This window comes from Rhincodon typus, chromosome 10, assembly GCF_021869965.1.
Source record: "Rhincodon typus isolate 14 chromosome 10, sRhiTyp1.1, whole genome shotgun sequence".
Lineage (NCBI taxonomy): Eukaryota > Metazoa > Chordata > Chondrichthyes > Orectolobiformes > Rhincodontidae > Rhincodon > Rhincodon typus.
Window position 1 is genome coordinate 42,772,668 of NC_063341.1, and position 11,385 is coordinate 42,784,052.

Consider the following 11,385-nt stretch of genomic DNA (forward strand, 5'->3'; position numbering starts at 1 on the left):
CCCTTCATCAGAAAAGCTTTTCTGATGAAGGGTCTAGGCCCGAAACGTCAGCCTCTCTGCTCCTATGATGCTGCTTGGCCTGCTGTGTTCATCCAGCCCTGCACCTTGTTGTCTCGGATTCTCCAGCATCTGCAGTTCCTACTATCTCTCTTCACCATCATTCTTTGCCTTCTGTGTGTAAGCCAGTTTTGGATCCATTTTCCAACTTGCCTTGGATCCTATGAGCTTCTACTTCCATGTCGGACCTTGTCAATGGCCTTACTGAAGTCCATGTAAACCACATCAACTGCAGTACCCTCATCAATATATTTAGTCACCTTTTCAAAACACTCAAATTAGACAGGATCTTCCTATAACAAATCTGTACACTCTATCTCTGATCAATCTCTGGCATTCTAAATATTGATTAATCCTGTCCTTCAGAATTGTTTCCAATAATTTCCCTATGACTGACGTCAAACTAACTGGTCTGTAATTACCTGGCGTATCCCTGCTGCCCTTCTTGAACAAAGAAACCATGTTTGCTATCCTCCAATCATCTGGCATTTCACCTGTGGCCAGTGAGGTTTTAAATATCTTTGTCAAGGCCCTAGCAATTTCCCCCCTTACATCCCATACCAGCATGGGATAGATCTCATCATGCCCTGGCATTTGTGCACCTGTGTGCCTGTTAAAACAGCTAATGCCTCCTCCTCATTAATCTTAATTCACCGCCCCTACTGAACTCCCCAACTACAATGTCTTTCTCCTCTGTGAATACAGATGAGAAGTATTCCTTTAAGATCTCATCCATGTCTGCTGGCTCCCTGCATAAATTGACCATTGGTCTTGAATAGGTCGCTCTTTTTCCTTTGTAATTCTCCTACTCTTAATATACTTATAAAAAGCCTTGAGGTGTTTCTGTATCCCATCTGCCAAGTATATTTTGTGGTCCCTCTTTGCCTTCCTAATTTCCTTAAGCAACCTCCTACCCTATCTGTACTTTAGAAGGGCTTCCTCTGTTTTTAAAGCACTGTACCTGACATATGCTTCCTTCTTTTTCTTCCAAAACTCCCTATCCCTTGACATCCAGGCTTTCTTGGACCTGCTGCCTTTGCCCTTCACTCTTAATGGCCCTCAATTCTCACTCTACTACTTTGAAAGGACTCCCACCTTCCAAATGTAGACTTAGCTGCAAATAGCAGCTCCCATTCTATGTTTGCCAGAACTTGTCTAATGTCATTGAAATCAGCCTTCGCCAATTTAGACATTCAATTTCTTCACAATCTTTTTCCCTTTCCATAATGACTTTGAAACTGAGAGCAATGGTCACTATTCCCAAAATGCTCGCCCACTGAAACTTCAACCACTTTTACTGGCCTCATTCCCTAGGATTCCCTGTCAATCCATATACTGGCACAAAAATCTCTGCTAGATGCACTTTTAAAATTCCACCCTGTCTTTTCTTCCACACTAAGGTGATCCCAGTTAATGTTAGGAAAGTTGATGTCACCTACTTTATAACTCTGTTAGTCTGGTACCTTTCTGTGTGTTGCTTACTTATCTGCTCCTCTATCTCCCTCTGACTGGGAAGCCTGTAGTATAATCCCAGCAAGGTAATCATCCCTTTATTTCTAAGTTGTACCTAGTTGGCCTCATTTGAAGACCCTTCTAAGATGTCTTACCTCTTTACTGCAGTGATGGTTTCCTTTATCATAAGGCAATGCCCCCACCTCTCTTACTCTGCAACCCCTCCCATCCTGCATGAAACTTTTATATCCTGGAATGTTGAGCTGCCAGTCCTATCCTTCCTTCAACCATCCCTCAGCAACTGCAACAATATCATATTTCCACCTACTGATTTTCTTAAGTTCATCCGCTTTATCAGTCAAGCTCCTTGCATTAAAATAGATACAGTTGAGCTTCCCAGACCTCCCATCTGCTTTATCCTGCCCATGAGTTCTCCACCTACTGGAGTATTCTGTCATTCCTTTTGCATCTGATTAAGCCTTGCTCATGACTTTACATCTACTCTGTGCCCCCACCCCCACCGTGCAAGATCAGTTTAAAACCTCCCCAACAACACAAGCAAACCTCCCAGCAATGAAATTAGACCCATTCCAATTCAGGTGCAACTTGTCCAACATGTACCGGTCCCACCTACCCCAGAGACTACCTCAATAATCCAAAAATCTGAAGCCTTCCCTCCTCATCGCCCTCAACCTTTGTCACAGCCAATCTACCACTGAAATCCTTATCTGTTATTGCACCTGGACAGAACTGGGACCAACATCCTCCCAGGATAATTTGCTAGTGCTATGGAGAGAGTTTAAACTAACTTGGCAGGGAAACAGGAAAAAAACATAGGCTCCTGCTCCTATTTTCGATCATCCCCAGGCAGCCATTCAACATGATCACGGCCAATCCCTTATCTCAATACCATCCTTCCACCCTCTCCTCATACCCCTTAACACCTTTAGTTTCTAGAAATCTATTTATTTCTTTCATAAATATATGAAAGTGACTTTGCCTCCACAGCCTTCAGTGGTAGAGATTCCACAGGTTCTCCACCTTCTGAGTGAAGAAATTTCTCCTCATCTCAGTCCAAAATGGCCTACCACATATCCTGAGACCATGACCCTTTCTCTGGACCTGCAACTCAAGAAAGAAATCATCCCTGCTTTGAGACTGTCCACCCCTGTCAGATGTATTTATGTTTCAATGAGATCCCCTCTCATTCTTCCAAACTCCAGTGAATACAGTCCCAGTTGACCCAATTCCTCCTAACCTGCCACCCCAAGATTGAGTCTGGTGAATCTTCACTGAACTCCATCTATGGAAAGTATATCTCTTCTTAGGGACATGGGAACCAAAATGTAACATTAGAGAGGAAAAACAAAGTGTAAAAAGATTTGAGCGAGATAAATTGTACTAGGATAACAAAACTAAATAATTGAGCAGGGTCAGAGTGAGAGGGAAATGTAATAAGGTCTAAATTAGATTCATGATGTATGTTGTTATGAGCCACTTGCAAACGTGCATTGATTCTTGAGTCCCACTTCTCCTGGGATTGCACAAAACTTACTGATTTAATTAAAGTGCACAAAGTCCCCAATTTATCTGACTGATGGAATCAGGTTAACAGAAGGCACTGACTAGATTCTTATACATATCAAGAAATACAGTTTATTGCAAGTAAAAATGTTCTAGCCAGAAGTGAACAAAAGTATGAAATATCAACATAAAATTCTCCTATTTGAAACTTTAATTCCTTTCTTAACTCTACACACAGATACAGACACAGTCAAACAAAAAAAGACATATTGGGTAAAAGGAGATGAAAAATGGGGAAACAAAGTTCAAAGGCACCAGTCCATAGAGTTTGATAACATAGAACATAGAACATAGAACAGTACAGGCCCTTCGGCCCATGATGTTGTGCCGACCTATTATCCTACTCTTAAGATCAAACTACCCTGCATACTCTACATTTTACAATCATCTATATGCCTATCCAAGAGTCGTTTGAATGTCCCTAATGTATCTGACTCCACTGCCACCGCTGGCAGTGCATTCCACGCACCCACCACTCTCTGTGTAAAGAACCCATCTCTGACATCTCCCCTATACCTTCCTCCAATCACCTTAAAATTATGCCTCTTCGTAATAGTCATTTCCACCCTGGGAAAAAGTCTCTGGCTATCCACTCTATCTATGCCTCTCATCATCTTGTACACCTCTATCAAGTCACCTCTCATCCTTCTTCGCTCCAATGAGGAAAGCCCTAGCTCCCTCAACCGTTCCTCATAAGACCTGCCCTCCAGTTCAGGCAGCATCCTGGTAAATCTCCTCTGCACCCTCTCTAAAGTTTCCACATCCTTCTTTAATGAGGTGACCAGAACTGAACACAATATTCCAAGTGTGGTCTAACCAGAGTTTTACAGAGCTGCAGTATAACCTCACGGCTCTTAAACTCAATTCCCCTGCCAATGAAAGCCAACACACCATGCGCCTTCTTAACAACCCTATCAACTTGGGTAGCAACATTGAGGGCTCTATGGACATGGACCCCCAGATCCCTCTGTTTCTCCATACTGCCAAGAATCCTGCCATTAACCCTGTATTCTGCATTCAAATTCGACCTTCCAAAATGAATCATTTTACACTTTTCCGGGTTGAATGCCACCTGCCACTTCTTTGCCCAGCTCTGCATCCTGTCAATATCCCATTGCAACCTACAACAGCCCTCCGTGTTATCCACAACTCCACCAACCTTTGTGTCATCGGCAAACCTACTAGCCCACCCTTCCACTTCCTCATCCAAGTCATTTATAAAGATCACAAAGAGCAGAGGTCCCAGAACAGATCCCTGCGGAACACCACTGGTCACTGAGCTCCAGGCTGAATACTTTCCATCTACTACCACCCTCTGTCTTCTATTGGACAGCCAGTTCTGTATCCAGACAGCCAAATTTCCCTGGATCCCATGCTTCCTTACTTTCTGAATGAGCCTACTGTGGGGAACCTTATCAAATGCCTTGCTAAAATCCATACACACCACGTCCACTGCTCTACCTTCATCAGTGTGTTTTGTCACATCCTCAAAGAATTCAGTAAGGCTTGTGAGGCATGACCTGTCCCTCACAAAGTCATGCTGACTATTTCTAATCAAACTGTGCTTTTCCAAATTTCATAAATACTATCTCTCAGAATCCTGTCCAATAATTTGCCCACCACAGAAGTAAGACTGACTGGTCTGTAATTCCCAGGATTATCCATGTTTCCCTTCTTGAACAAGGGAATAACATTTGCCACCCTCCAGTCATTTGGTACTACTGCAGTGGAAAGTGAGGACGCAAAGATCATCACCAAAGGCACAGCAATCTCTTCCCTCGCTTATTTTTTTAAATAGAATCCCTACAATGTGGAAACAGGTTCTTCGGTCCAACAAGTCCACACTGACCTGTAATAACCTTGCGTATATCCCATCTGGCCCAGGGGACTTATCTATCCTCATGTTTTTCAAAATTTCCAGCACATCCTTCTTCCCAACATCAAGCATATCAGCCTGTTTCAGGCTGTCCTCACAAACAATAAGGTCCCTCTCACAGGTGAATACTGTAGCAAAGTATTCATTAAGGACCTCCCCGACCTCCCCTACCTCCTCCGACTCCACGCACTATCCCTGCACGATCACTGATTGGCCCTACCCTCACTCTGACCATCCTCTTGTTCCTCACATAATAATAAAATGCCTTGGGGTTTTCCTTAATCCTATTCACCAAGACTTTTTCATATGCCCTTTTCGCTCTCATAAGTCCATTCTTCAGTTCCTTCCTGGCTACCTTGTAACCCTCTAGAGCCCTATCCAATCCTTGCTTCCTCAACCTTAAGTAAGCTTCCTCCTTCATCTTGACTAGATGTTCCACATGTCTTGTCATCCAAGGTTCCTTCACCTTACCATCCCTTCCCTGCCTCAGTGGGACAAACCTATCCAACACTCACAGCAAATCCTCCCTAACCAGCCTCCACGTTTCTGTCATGCATTTCCCTGAGAACATCTGTTCCCAATTTATGCTCCACAGTTCTTGCCGAATAGCATTGTAATTACCCCTCCCCCAATTAAATACTTGCCCATACCATCTACTCCTATCCCTCTCCATGACTATAGTAAAGGTCAGGGAGTTGTGATCATTATATGTTCCTTTTGCTTTCCAAGACCTTATGTTCTTCGTCTCCTTTCTCCAGTTCCTTTTACTTCTTCAAAGGAGGCACAGGGTAATTGTTGCAGTAATTGCAAAGTTTCTTAGTAACCGGTTATAGGCGACAGCTTACAGTAACTGGTGGGAGTAAATGACTAGCTTTCTTCAGGCTTCAGGTACTTTCATGCAGAAAAATAGAGACACAGTACCTACTGTTCCAGCTGTCCAGAGGCTTCTCATTGTCTATGTGAACACCTAAGCTGTTTACCTGCACAGACCCAATCAGAGAGCTTTTATCATATATTCATTCACTGGATTTGGGATCACTGACTAGCCAGCATTTATTGCCCATCGCTAATTGTCCAGAGGACTATTAAGAATTCACCACATTGGATCTGGAATCACACAGGGTGGCACAGTGGCTCAGTGATTAGCACTGCTGCCTCACAGCACCAGGGACCCAGGTTTGAAAGTTTGCACGTTCTCCCCGTGTTTGCATGGGTTTCTTCCAGGAGCTCCTGTTTCCTCCCACAGTCCAAAGATGTGCAGGCTAGGTGGATTGCCCGTGCTAAATTGCCTGTAGTGTTCAGGGATATGTGGATTAGGTGGGTTATAGAGGGATGGATCTGGGTGGGATGCTGCAAGGGTCGGTGTAGACTTGTTGAGCCGGAGGGCTTATTTCTACACTGTAGGGATTCTCTGTAGGCCAGATCAGGTAAAGGTGCAGTTTCCATCCTTAACAGCCTGGTTAACTTATGTCCTTTATCAGGCTGATGACTTCTGGCATACACAACTGATCACATTCGCACAAACCAATCAACAATCTGTTGCCAGCCAAATCTCACTCTCTGTGCACGTACGCACTTCATTATCATGCCATCCTATCTCCGCTCCTCCCCTCCTGATTAAACAAAGCAGCAGTGTGAACACCACTCACAATGAGTTGTTTTTAAAAGTGCAGCAGTTCCTTTCACAGTCCCTTGTCTAATCATAGTCTTTTTCCTATTTCAGTCCACAATCAAAAATAAGGGAAAAAAAGTGGTCCCCACAATGTACCTGAACATAAAGAATGCAATATGAAAAGTTAGTGAGCTGCAAGCACAGATATCTGCATGGGACTATGATGCTGTAGCAATACCAGAGACCTGGACTGAGAATGGGGTAGAAATAGCGCTAAATATTATTGGCTATAAGGTGTTCGTGAAAGAGAATGTTATATTGCTGGAGAGGAAGGATTTCCGTGAAAAATTCAAAGATTGAATAAACTTGGATCAAGCTAAGGAACGATGGAGTTTCCATTGCACTGTTGTGTCAATTCTCTTGACTTCCAACTATTGGAAAAGATGCAGAGAGAAAATTATGTAGAAAAATTACAGGGCCTCAAGTATTATAGAGTAGTTATAATCAGACAGTTTAATTATCCTAAGAAAGTAAGGGAAGTAATAGTATAAAGTGCAGTGAGGAACCCTGACCCATGTCCAGGAAAATTTTGTAGATCAAATCCTTCCAGCCCAAAAAGGACATATTTTAGGTTCAAAATAATGGAGGCTGAGGAGCTAAGACTTCAAAAGGCAAAAGCTGGCTACCGACAAGAGGAGGATCATCTGGGAAGTGGTTTCCACTTCCTTTCAAAGATTTATGAGAAAAATAACATTTTCCTTTTCCTAGATAATTATATTCAGTACAAACAATTCTTATGAAGACAACAGCATGAATGGGTTTGTCGCCACATATTTTAACATCTCAATCAGTACTGATGTTCATGAATTGCACGTGAACTTGGACCACATAACATTAAAGACTCACTCAACCAGAACTCCAAAAATTTTGAGTCATCTACTATTACTTTATTGGGGATGTTTAGAAGACAACCCAGCATAACGCTTAGACTATAAAGGATTAGGGCATGGTTGAGGTACGTTCCCAAAAGGGCAAACTGTAGAACAGAATTAGAGCTCCCTGGACAGCAGAAGAAACAAAGTAACATGTTACAAGAAAGTATACATATTATAGTTGGGAGATAGATAATAAAAATGAGAACTATGCTGAATATGGGTACCTTAGAGGGGAACTGCAAAAAAACGGGATCAAAAAAGGGATTTAGACATGGAGACAGAGGCAGAAGTAATAAATAAATACTTTGCAACAGTTTTTACCGAGGAGGAAGATTGTTTCCAAGATGTAATGGAAAAGGAGGTAGTTGAGACATTGGATGGGCTAAAACTTGATAATAAAAGTGTACTGGTAGGTTGGCTTCACTTAAAAATAGCGGGATCAGATCAACATGTACAAGAATGAGGATCGAGGGCTAGAAATTGTGGAGACACGGGCTATAATCTTTGAATCTCCCCAAGACATGGGTACTGTTAGAGGCCACGAAAGTTATGGATTTTACACCATTTTGTGAACAAGAAAGCAAGATCAGCACTGTGCCTGCTGGCAAGTTAGTTTAATCTGTGTGGTGGGATAAGTTTTATAATCAGTAACTCAAAATAAAATTAGCAATCAGTTGGATGAATTAGGGCCCCAGCATCAAGATGCCATGTTTAGACACTTCGATTCACTCCACGTGATATGAAGAAACAGCGAATGGCATCAGATACTGCAAAGGTTATGGGCACTGACAAGATTCTGGCAACAGTGCTGAAGACTTGTGAAGCTTCAGAATTATCTGCAGGCCTAACCAAGCTGTTCTAGTACTCTGCAATACTGGCATCAAACCTTGCCAAATACCACAGCATCAGACTACTCTCGGTTATTATTAAAATGGTGGAAGGAGCCATCATTGTGCTGTCAAGTGGCACTTGTTCACTCATGCTGAGTTTGGGTTTTGCCAGGGCCACTCAGCTCCTCACCTCAATACAGCTTTGGTCCAAAAGAGCTGAATTCAAAAAGTCAACTGAGAGTGAGTGCTCTTGACATCAAGGCTGCATTTCACCTAATGTGGCACCAAGGAGACCTAGCAAAACTGGAGTCAAAAGAAATGGGGGGAAGAAGCAGTCTAATGGCTAGAATCATGGCTAGCACAAAGAAGGGTGGCTGTATTGTTTGAGGTCATTCAACTCAGACCCAGGACATCACTGCAGGAGTACCTCATGGTGATATCCTAGGCCCAAACATTTTACTTGCCTCATCAATGACTTCACTTCCATCATAAGGTCATAAGTGGGATTGTTCACTGATGACTGCACAGTCTTCAGCAACATTTTCAACTCTCCTGATACTGAAGCAGTCCCTGCCCATATGCCACAAGACTAGACAAAGTCCAAACTTGTCCATAACCAACTCCCCTTGCTATCCAGTGGGATTACTATTGCTTAATAGAGAACTAGTTGGCAGACGGGAAGCAGAGAGTTGGAATAAACAGGTTCTTTTCAGAGTGGCAGGCAGTGACGAGTGGGGTACCACAGGGTTCAGTGCTGGGACCCCAGCTGTTCACAAAAATCATTAATGATTTGGACGAAGGAATTGAACATAATATCTCCAAATGTACAGATGTCACAAAGTTGGATGGCAGTGTGTACTGTGAGGAGGATGTTGAGAGGCTCCAGGGTGACTTGGAAGGCTGGCTGAGTGGGCAAATACTTGGCAAATACAATATAACGTGGATAAATGTGAGGACAAAAACAGGAAGGCAGATTATTATTTGATTGGTGGTGGTTTAGGAAAAGATGAGGTGCAATGAGACCTGGATGTCATTGTGGAACAGTCACTGAAGGTTGGCATACAAGTGCAACAGGCAGTAGGGAAAGCTAATGGCATGCTGGCCTTCGTAGCGAGACGATTTAAGTATAGGAGTGGGGATATCTTGCTGCAGTTATACAGGGCCATGGCGAGGCCACACCGTGAGTATTGTGTGCAGTTTTGGTTTCTTAGTCTGAGGAAGGACATTCTTGCTATGGAGGGAGTCTAGCAAAGGTTCACCAGACTGATTCCCGGGGTGGCAGGACTGACATACGAAGAAAGACTGAATCGACTGGGCTAGTACTCACTGGAAGTTTGAAGAATGAGGGGGTATTTCACAGAAACTTATAAAATCCTGATGGGATTGGACGGGCTAGATGCGGGAAGAACGTTCCTGATGTTGGAGAAGTCCAGAACTAGGGGTCTCAGTCTAAGAATAAGGAGTAAACCATTCAGGAATGAAATGAGGAAGATCTCTTCACTCAGGGAGTTGTGAACTTGTGGAATACTCTACCACTGAGATCTGTTGGGGCCAGTTCATTAGATGTATTCAAGAGGGAGCTGGACATGGCCCGTGTGGCTAAGGAATCAAGGGGTATGGAGAGAAAGTGGGATTGGGATACTGAAATTGCATGATCAGCCATGATCATATTGAATGGTGGTGCGGGCGTGAAGGGCCTACTGTTGCACCGATTTTCTATATTTTTTTTAAAACTCCCCCATTATCAACATCCTGGAGGTTGCCATTGACCAGAAACTGAACTGGGCCATCCATATAAATACTGTGGCGACAAGCGGAGGTCAGAAGCTGGGAATTCTGTGGTGAGTAACACATCTCCCATTTCCACAAAGCCTGCCCACCACTTACAAGGTACAAATCTGGATTCACTGGAGCTGACTGGAATTGGTTTTTGTTCTACACTCTTTGGTGAGTCTCTCGTAAGTTGTTAAGTTCTTTTCTATTCTTAAGGTTTAACATGGTATATAAATTGGTGGTAAAGTTAATAAATGTGTATAAAGCAACATAAATAAATGAGTAATATGAGTAAAGGAGTAATGAATTATACTTCATAATGATGGCACAATAGGTAATGTGTCAAGGCTGAGCGTATAGGAGCTCCTAGATATCACTGTAATCCAGAGGAAACACATCTGCTGTAAGTGTTTTGAAGTTTAAGTTGCTTCACCTCTAGAGTTTGCAAGCTGGCGGCTGAGCTACAGCCATTGATGCATCAGAGGGAAGGAAAGATACCTGGCTTCCTTAAATCAGAAGGCTGTCACATCATTTAGGATAGGGTCTTCCGATTTGGTCACTAGTCAAGGACAGGAAAGTCTGACTGCGAGTGAGGCAGATGAGAGAACTCAGAATGTAGGTGTGTCAGCATCTGCAGTTGGCCAACAGGCTTGAGCTTCTCCCAGCCTGTTTGGATGACAGCAGGTGCTACGGGGTGGATGACCATACTGATCACAGCATTGTGGTGCAGGAAGTTATCTAAGTAGAGGGAATGTGGTAGGGAACAATACAGTGAGGGGAATTATGTTGATTCCCTGCAGTAAAGAGCATGAATCCAGATAGCTGTGTTACCTACCTGGTGTTAGGTTTTGTGATATCTGCTTAAAGCTAGAAAGGAATTTGTAGGGTAAGAGACAGGATCCAGTGGTCATGGTCCATGTAGGTACCAATGACATTGGTAGAACTAGGAAAGTGGTTATGCAAAGCACCAATTTAAAAAGCAGAGCCTCAAAGGTTATAATATCTGTATTACTATCTGAGCCATGTGTAAATTGGCTTAGGGAACATAAAATTAAAGAGAAGAATATGTGGCTCAATGAATGTTGTATGAGAAGTGGGTTCTGATTCATGGGCCACTGACGCCAATACTGAGGGCTGCCTACACCTGAACTGTGCTGGGGCCAGTGTTTTGGTGAATTGCATAACTAGGGAAGTAAAGAGAGTTTTAAACCAAATAATTAAAACACACAAACCTCTATTCACTGGAACGGACTGGAAGCCAATTTA

The 11,385-nt window shown here is 43.1% G+C and overlaps 1 protein-coding gene across 1 annotated transcript in view; it reads right to left on the reverse strand.

The window, feature by feature from the left end:
• LOC109924749 (FAS-associated factor 1) overlaps nucleotides 1-11,385 on the reverse strand; it is a 142,977-nt gene that overhangs the window by 43,402 nt on the left and 88,190 nt on the right. The window lies entirely within an intron of this gene.